This window comes from Tamandua tetradactyla, chromosome 16, assembly GCF_023851605.1.
Source record: "Tamandua tetradactyla isolate mTamTet1 chromosome 16, mTamTet1.pri, whole genome shotgun sequence".
Taxonomy (NCBI): Eukaryota; Metazoa; Chordata; class Mammalia; order Pilosa; family Myrmecophagidae; genus Tamandua; species Tamandua tetradactyla.
The window spans coordinates 66,747,842-66,757,316 of record NC_135342.1 but is presented as its reverse complement, the minus strand read 5'-3'; the positions used below and the strand labels follow the sequence as shown (position 1 = coordinate 66,757,316).

At 37.0% G+C, this 9,475-nt stretch overlaps 1 non-coding gene and 1 pseudogene across 1 annotated transcript; both read left to right on the top strand.

The window, feature by feature from the left end:
* Positions 1-5,297: 5,297 nt before the first annotated feature.
* Positions 5,298-5,405, top strand: LOC143660519 (U6 spliceosomal RNA). Its single transcript, XR_013164114.1, has one exon. It is a non-coding gene; the product is annotated as a U6 spliceosomal RNA (small nuclear RNA).
* Positions 5,406-7,396: 1,991 nt separating this feature from the next.
* On the top strand, positions 7,397-8,179 carry LOC143658462 (large ribosomal subunit protein P1 pseudogene; annotated as a pseudogene).
* Positions 8,180-9,475: the final 1,296 nt, after the last annotated feature.

Sequence of the window (9,475 nt, the reverse complement as noted above, 5' to 3'; positions counted from 1 at the left end):
TATACAACATGACTCGGTTGGTATATTGCTTCAGCAAGTATTCAGATATTCCTAGCTTTGTGTAAATAGTGAAGATTCCAAAATAAACCAAGTTGACATCAATTCAAATCACAATACAGAAACTTACTTAAATGCAGACATCTGTTTAATGCTCCCAACCTCTATCATGGAACATTTTAAAGCATCAAATGGAAATTAATAGCATACTACCTTCTCTCATTTGGTTTGTTCTGGTCAGCTTACATTTCATGGAGAATTCCTTTTACCCAAATACTCCTATGGCCATCAAATCCTATTTTCATTCTTATCAAATCAATTTTATATTCATGGACATTAACTCCTGGGTGTTAATTCAAAATCTCCTCCAAAGTCAAAGCTGATAAAAGCCTAAACTCACAGGTGCTCAGTAACCCAAAGATAAGAGACCAGAAGCAAAGTTGGTATGTCCTGGCTAATGAAAAATAAATAAAAATTGAAGTCAGTATTTGTATGCTCTCTAAAGGCAAAGACCTACAATGAGACTTTCCCCTTTACTGCCTCCTCTGTCACCTGCTCAGCATTAGAGTAGCAAGAGAAGAGGTCAAGGTCACTGAAGACTCAGAAAACTGTCTATGCTGCAGAAATGCTTCCTGGATCTTTCCAAGGGGGAGCAAAGACATTTCTGGCATGCCTTCTACCTGCATTTACAAGGAAATACCATACAACCATGTAACCTCAGGGTTCTGTGCAAATGAAACAATGGTTTTGGTTGGGGAGGGGAGCACGGGCCATGATGGTGATGTAATGAAAGGTGACATTCATTGGAGGAAACCTTGGAACCCCACAGAAAATACTTGCAACTGGCTCAATACTCATCATCCTCCATATCAACTGAGAGGCTCAGTGAAAGTAATATGTCATTACCCAATGATACAAGCTGCCCTAGATCTGTTCATACAAGTTTTTTTCTTTTTTTTTTTAACAGCCTTATTATGATAAAATTTGTGTATCATACAATTTGCTAATTTGATTGCAGAATTCAATATCTTTTTGTATAGTCACAAGATTGCTCAATCCTTTCTATAATCTAAGTTTTGAATATTTTCATCCCCCTCAAAAAAACTCAATACCGTTAGCAGTCACTTTCCATTCCCCTACCCCACTCCCAGTGCCCATCACCTCGCCACTAGACAACCACTGATCTATTTTCTGTCTCTATAGTTTTGCCTCTTCTGGGCATTTCATATAAATGGAATCATACAATATGTGGTCTTTTGTGAATGGCTTCTTTTACTTGCAAATATAATTTATTGAACATAATGTTTTCAAGTTTTGTTCGTGTTGTAATATGTATCATACTTCATTACTTCTTATTGCTAATAATATTCCATTGTATGGATATACCACATTTTATTTGCCCACTCATCAGATCACAGTTATTTGGAATGTTTCTACTTTTCAGCTATTTGAATAACACTGTTAATAAATATGCATGCACAAGTTTTTGTATGGACACATGTTTTAAATTCTCTCAAGTATATACCAAGAAGAGAGAACATGGTAACTCTATGTTTACCATTTTGAGAAACTGCCAAATTGATTTTCAAAGTGGCTTCATCATTTTACATTCCCACCTGCAATGTATAAAGGTTTCAGCTTCTCCACATCCTTGCCAAAGCTTGTGATTACTTATAAGTAAAGTTCAATGCACTTTACAAATTTCAAATGTATTTTTATAAAAAGTCTACCATAGTTTTGCAGGTAAGGGAAGTATTATTTCATATTACCTATCAGGGAGGATTCATATTTCATGTTATTTTAAGGAACTAACATAATTTTTTTGAGTGGCAAGTAGATCAAATATTTAATAACAAAACTAGGCTAAGAAAAGGGACGCAGAGGAAAGGCAGACTTCAAAGCATTTAAGATAGATTTAAAATGGAGATCAAGAGCAACTTCTAAATGAAACAGAAAACACCAATTCTCTTTTCTGTAGGTCATTCTCATGTAACATAAGTCAAATTTTAAAACATAAATAAAGTGATAGATAGTCATTAAATGTCCATTGTAGGTACTACTATTTTTGTTTTGAAATGTTATTTATCTTCAAAATAACATTTATTAAAAACTTCTGCACAGAGGCGCCCGCGGCCGCGCACAGCTACGGCCCTGTCTCCAACCCCACAGCACCAAGCTTCTCAAAAGAGAGGCGACCCTTCCGGAGAAGATGGCGGCTTAGTAAGACGGCGCGGGTCTTAGTTCCTCCTCCAGAAAAGCAACTAAAGAAACAGAAACAATACGAAACAGCTCCCGGAGTCACGACAGAGACCAAAAAGGCAGCGTACCCCATTCTGGAACAGCTGAACAGGCAGGGAGAATCTGCTGCGGTGAGATACCCGAGGGGCGCGCGTTTTCCCGGCCGGGGCGGCTGGCGACTGGGGTCCCTTCCATGCACGTGGCTCCCCGGTCTGACTGGAAACGTTGGATAGCGGGGCCCTCCCGCCACGCTTGGCGTCTCGGGCCAGCTGGGCAATTAGGACCGGCACTCTCCCAAGCCGCGGCGGCCAGTGACCCCCGCCTCCACGCGCGGTTTCCCGGGCCGACTGCCGTGCAGACAGATGAGCGCCACGAGGGCCACCTACTGGGCAGGAAAAGAAAAACAGAGCCCAGAGATTCCACAGAAAAACCTTTCAACCAGCTGGGTCCCACACCCAGGGAAATCTGATCAAATGCCCAGACACCAGCAGAAAATAATGGATGATGCTCGGAAAATTGAAGATATGGCCCAGTCAAAGGAACAAACCAATAGTTCAAATGAGATACAGGAGCTGAGACAACTAATGCTGAATATACGAACAGAAATGGAAAAACTCTTCAAAAACCAAATCAATAAATTGAGGGAGGACATGAAGAAGATATGGGCTGAACAAAAAGAAGAAATAGAAAATCTGAAAAAACAAATCACAGAACTTATGGGAGTGAAGGACAAAGAAGAAAAAATGGAAAAAACAATGGATACCTACAATGGTAGATATAAAGAGACAGAAGCTACAATTAGTGAACTGGAGGATGGAACATCTGAATTCCAAAAAGAAACAGAAACTATAGGGAAAAGAATGGAAAAACTTGACCAGGGGATCAGGGAACTGAATGACAATATGAAGCGCACAAATATACGTGTTGTGGGTGTCCCAGAAGGAGAAGAGAAGGGAAAAGGAGGAGAAAAACTAATGGAAGAAATTATCACTGAAAATTTCCCAACTCTTATGAAAGACCTAAATTTGCAGATCCAAGAAGTGCAGCGCACCCCAAAGAGAATAGATCCAAATAGGCGTTCTCCAAGACACTTACTAGTTAGAATGTCAGAGGTCAAAGAGAAAGAGAGGATCTTGAAAGCAGCAAGAGAAAAACAATCTGTCACATACAAGGGAAACCCAATAAGACTGTGTGTAGATTTCTCAGCAGAAACCATGGAAGCTAGAAGACAGTGGGATGATATATTTAAATTACTAAAAGAGAAAAACTGCCAACCAAGACTCCTATATCCAGCAAAATTGTCCTTCAAAAATGAAGGAGAAATTAAAACATTTATAGACAAAAAGTCACTGAGAGAATTTGTGACCAAGAGACCAGCTCTGCAAGAAATACTAAAGGGAGCACTAGAGTCAGATACGAAAAGACAGAAGAGAGAGGTATGAAGTAAAGTGTAGAAAGAAGGAAAATCAGATATGATATATATAATACAAAAGCCAAAATGGTAGAGGAAAATATTATCCAAACAGTAATAATACTAAAAGTTAATGAACTGAATTTCCCAATCAAAAGACATAGAATGGCAGAATGGATTACGACCCAGCAATACCACTGCTAGGTATCTACTCAAAGGACTTAAGGGCAAAGACACAGATGGACATTTGCACACCAGTGTTTATAGCAGCATTATCTACAATTGCAAAGAGATGGAAACAGCCAAAATGTCCATCAACAGACGAGTGGCTAAACAAACTGTGGCGTATACCTACGATGGAATATTATGCAGCTTTAAGACAGACTAAACTTATGAAGCATGTAATAACATGGATGGACCTAGAGAACATTATGCTGAGTGAGTCTAGCCCAAAACTAAAGGACAAATACTGTAAGGTCCCACTGATGTGAACTGACATTCGAGAATCAGCTTGGAATATATCATTGGTAACAGAGACCAGCAGGAGTTAGAAACAGGGTAAGATAATGGGTAATTGGGGCTGAAGGGATACAGACTGTGGAACAGGACTAGATACAAAAACTCAAAAATGGACAGCACAATAATACCTAAGTGTAATGTAACTAGGTTGGAACACTGAATGAAGCTGCACCTGAAATATGGTTTTTTTGTTTGTTTGTTTGTGTGTTTGTATCTTTTGTTTTTGTTTTTTTCTTTTTCCTTTTTATATATATATATTTTATTAGTATTATTATTTTAATTCTCTTCTCTATATTAACATTCTATATCTTTTTCTGATGTTTTGCTAGTTCTTTTCCTAAATCGATGCAAATGTACTAAGAAATGATGATCATACATCTATGTGATGATACTAAGAATTACTGAGTGCATTTGTAGAATGGAATGATTTCTAAATGTTGTGTTAATTTCTTTTCTTTTTTTGATTAATAAAAAAATTAAAAAAAAAAACTTCTGCACAATTAAAGATAAAACAAATGAAGTAGAAAATAAGACATGGGCACAAAATATATCAACATAATAAAAGGTTAACTTCAATATTATATAAAGCTCTCTTACAAATAAATAAGAAAAAGACAAATAGCCCAATAGAAAAAAAATGGATGGAGGACAAGAAGAAGAATTAAGAGAATGAAAACGGCCAATAAATATATGAAATGATGCTCAACCTCCTAGTAAACAATAAAATATTTTTTAACCCCTTTTATCTTTCTCTTGCCTTTGAAATCGGCAAAAGTGAGAGTATGGGGAAATGACTGGTGAAAATGTAAAATTGTTCCTTTTAGGATGGCAAGTTTGTCATACCTATTAAAAATTTAAAAGCCCATTAATTCTGTTACTAGCACACAATTCCAAAAGAATATTTGCCTAAGTACCCAAAGAGTTATTGATAGGTGGTTTGCAAGAGTATATAAAATTAAAATTAAGATTAAGAATGAGTTAGACTCATTTGTTCTGATACGAAAAAAGATATCCATGATACTGTATTACTAAGCAGAAAAATCAAGTGGCAAAACAATTTGCATACTTCAAGCATATTTTTGTTTAAGCAAAAACTACAACTGCCTTAAAAATATTTTTTAAATTAAAAAATGTGCTCGCTTCGGCAGCACATACACTAAAAATTGGAACGATACAGAGAAGATTAACATGGCTCCTGCACAAGGAAGACATGCAAATTTGTGAAGCGTTCCATATTTTTAAGCACAAAAGCTCTCATTTTGAAAAGTGAACATATAAGACTAGGAAAGGAAATTTCCAAGTTAAAATAGAAAAATGAACAGCTAATAAAGCAGTGTAATGAACTGTTAAGCAACAATCAGCATCTTTCCAAAGAGGTCAAAACATGGAAGGAAAGAACTCTTAAAAGAGAGGCTCACAAAGAAGTTACTTATGAGAATTCTCCAAAATCTCCTAAAGTGATTGGAATAGCTTCTAAAAACAGGCAAAATGCATCTTCTCAATGCAAGGAATGGAATTTACAAGATCCAGTGCCAAGGGAATCACCAAAATCCTGTTTTTTTGATAGCCATTCAAAGTCTTTACCAGTAGCTATCCAGTTCGCTATTTTGATAACTCAGGCTTAGGCCTTTTCCCAGAGGAACAAACCGTGGGAGCCAAGAATGTGGGTCCTCAGCCTGATCCGTGGCATGCCTCTTCAGGAAAAGATATGCCCAAGTGCAAAATTCCGCAGACTCCATCTGTTGCTTTTCAAGAGGGCCATTGTTCCTCATTTGAAAATGACCATGTTTGCCACTTTATGTGTCTATCCCTGGCAATTGATATTGCAGCCCAATTTCATTACACATTCAGTTTTCACTTTAAACTAAAATTGGAAGATTGAGGCACAGGAAAATAATGCATTTCAGTTACATAACTTCTTGAATGTGGTTGGTTTATTTATTTATATATATTGAAAAGAATAAAGTTATTGGAGGACATTTCCAGTCTGGGCATGTATCCATTTCATGTATACATTTTTATTAATACTAAGCTATCCATATAATAGACAATTTTAATTTTTTTTTTTTCACATGGGCAGGCACCGGGAATCAAACCCAGGTCCTTGGGCATGGTAGGCAAGCATTCTTCCCTGCTGAGCCACTGTGGCCTGCCCAATAGACAATTTTAAAAAGCATATTACATAAATAAAATAATCTCATTTAATTAACACAATTAAAAGGTGCTTTTGTGTTCAATAAATACGCAATTACTAGTTTGGAATCATAAAAAATATATTTATGCTTGTATATGCATAGAAAATAGTCTGGGTGGCTATATAAGTAAACTGATAATAAACTTATTGACAGTGATTTATTCTGGAGAATGAGATTGAAGAGAAGGGCAAAGGTGGTGAGAGCTTTGGGGTGTACTCCATACACTTCTGTTCTGATTTTTAAATGACACACATGTATCATTTCTGTAATTAAAAAGCCCAAATAATATAGATCGTGTTTACATGCTTATTGTAGAATACTTGAAAATACAGAAAATTGGAAAAAGAGAGTTAAAATGACTCTTCTACTTTGCTAGCTGCCGGAATGCAACATACCAGAAACAGAATGGCTTTTAAAAAGGGGAATTTAATAAATTGCTAGTTTACAGTTCTAAGGACAAGAAAATGTCTCAGTTAAAACAAGTCTATAGAAATGTCCAATCAAAGGTATCCAGAGAAAGATACCTTGGTTCAAGAAGGCCGATAAAGTTCATGATTTCTTTCTCAAGTGGAAAGGCGCATGGTGAACATGGTCAGGGTTCCTCTCTCATCTGGAAGGGCACGTGGCAAACACAGCATCATCTGCTAGCTTCTTCTCCTGGCTTCCTGTTTCATAAACTCCCCAAGAGGCCTTTCCCTTCTTCATCTTCAAAGGTCGCTGGCTCGTGGACTCTCTGCTTTGTGGTGCTGCAGCATTCTCTGCTCTCTCCAAATCTCCTTCATTCTTCAAAATGTTTCCTCTTTTATAGGACTCCAGAAACTTATCAAGACCCACCCAGTTGGGTGGAGACATGTCATCACCTAATCCAGTTTAATAACCACTCTTGATTAAATCACATCTCCAGGGAGATTATCTGATTACAGTTTCAAACATACAGTATTGAATAGAGATTAGAAGAAATAGCTCCCTTTACAAAATGGGATTAGGATTAAAACATGGCTTTTCTAGGGTCCATACATCATTTCAAACCAGCACAATGACCAATAATCTTACCACCGTAATTTACTTATGTGTAGAGGGTAGAAAAAAGGCGTGAATATTTACTTGAAAGTAACATTGGTAAATCTGAGCATACTGACTTTTGAGGCCTGTTTTAAGGCTGTACTGCTCCATCTATGGCAAGGAGTGGCTCTATTTTTGTCTCCATTGAGTTTCCCTAACAAATGTACCAGAAAGGGAATAATAACCTGATAAATGAACAAAAGAAAGCAAACACAGCATATCTGAGAATTACCAATTTATTCACAATTTTCATATTCAAAGGTGCAAATAGACTTGCTAGTATTTAAATAAAGTTTCCACAAAATAGCTTTATAATGCTAAATTCTACTAATACCACGCCTGGCAGCCACCTGCCCAGCACTCACCTGCACCATGACCTCTGTCTGCCGAGCTTGCTTGCACCCACTTGGCTTTTATTCTCCACAATGTCCCGTGTTCACCGTCACAGGGGATAAGATCAATGCCCTCGTTAAGGCAGCTGGGGGAAATGTTGACTCTTTCTGGCCTGTCTCGTTTGCATAGGCCCTGGCTAACTTCAACATCAGGAGCCTCACCTGCAATGGAGGAGCTGATGGGCCTGGCCCAGCAGCAGGTGCCGGATTAGCAGTGGGCCCTGCCCCCCCCCCCCCACCAGTGCTGCCCAGCTGAGGAGAAGAAAGTGGAAGCAAAGAACAAAGAATCCGAGGAGTCTGATGATGACATGGGCTTTGGTCTTTTTGACCAAACACCTTCTGTTATGGGTTCGATAAAAAGTTGAATTCTTGGAGGAGGAGGAGGAGTGGAAATTCAGATATTTCCACTATTCCAACATTTCAACTATTTCATATCTGAAATTAACGTTAGTATATAGATCTGGCATTCAGCAGCATCATTAAATTCTCTTATAATTCTAATTTATCTGTAGACCCATTTGGATGTTCTACTCTTCAGACTTTTTTTAAAAAATATTTTTATTGTAAACAACAAATAATCATACAAACATTCTTGATATACAAACATTTTTGACATGGTTATAATCAATGGCTCACAATATCATCACATAGTTGTGTATTCATCACTAAGATCATTTTTTTGAACATTTGCATCTCTCCAGCAAAAGAAATAAAAAAAAAGACTAATACCAAAGTCGGACAAAGATACTACAAGAAAAGAAAAGTACAGACCAATCTCTTTAATGAATATAGATGCAAAAATCCTCAACAAATACTTGAAAGTCAAATCCAGCAGCATGCTAAAAGAATTATACACCATGACCAAGTGGGATTTATTCCAGTTATGTGAGGCTGGTTCAAAAACAAGAAAATCTATTAATGTAATACATCATATCAATAAGTCAAAGTGGAAAAATCACATGATCATCTCGATTGCAGAAAAAAGCATTTGACAAAATTTAACATCCTTTCTTGATGAAAGCACTTCAAAGGATAGGAACAGAAGGGAACTTTCTCAACATGATAAAGGGAATATATGAAAAACCCACAGCTAAAACATCCTTGATTGGAATGGACTGAAAACTTTCCATCTAAGATCAGGAACAAGACAAGGATGCCCAGTATCACCATTGTTATTCAACATTGTGCTGGAAGATCTAGCTAGCGCAATTAGACAAGAAAAAGAAATAAAAGGCATCCAAATTGGAAAGGAAGAAGTAAAACTTTCCCTGTTTGTGGATGACATATGTTGAAAATCCCCCAAAAATCTACAGGAAAGCTACTAGAGCTAATAAATGAGTACAGCAAAGTGGCAGGGTACAAGACCAACACCCCAAAATCAGTAGTGTTTCTATACACTAATGACGAGCAATTTGAGTAGGAAATCAAGAAAAAAATTGCATTTACAATAGCAACCAAAAGAATTTAATATTTAGGAATAAATTTTAAAAAGGCCACAAAAGATCTATACACAGAAAACTATAAGAAATTGCTAAAAGAAATCATGGAAGACCTAAATAAATGGAAGGGTGTATCATGTTCATGGATTGGAAGACTAAATATAGTTAAGATGTCAATTCTACCCAAACTGATTTATGGATTCAATGCAATACCAATTAAAA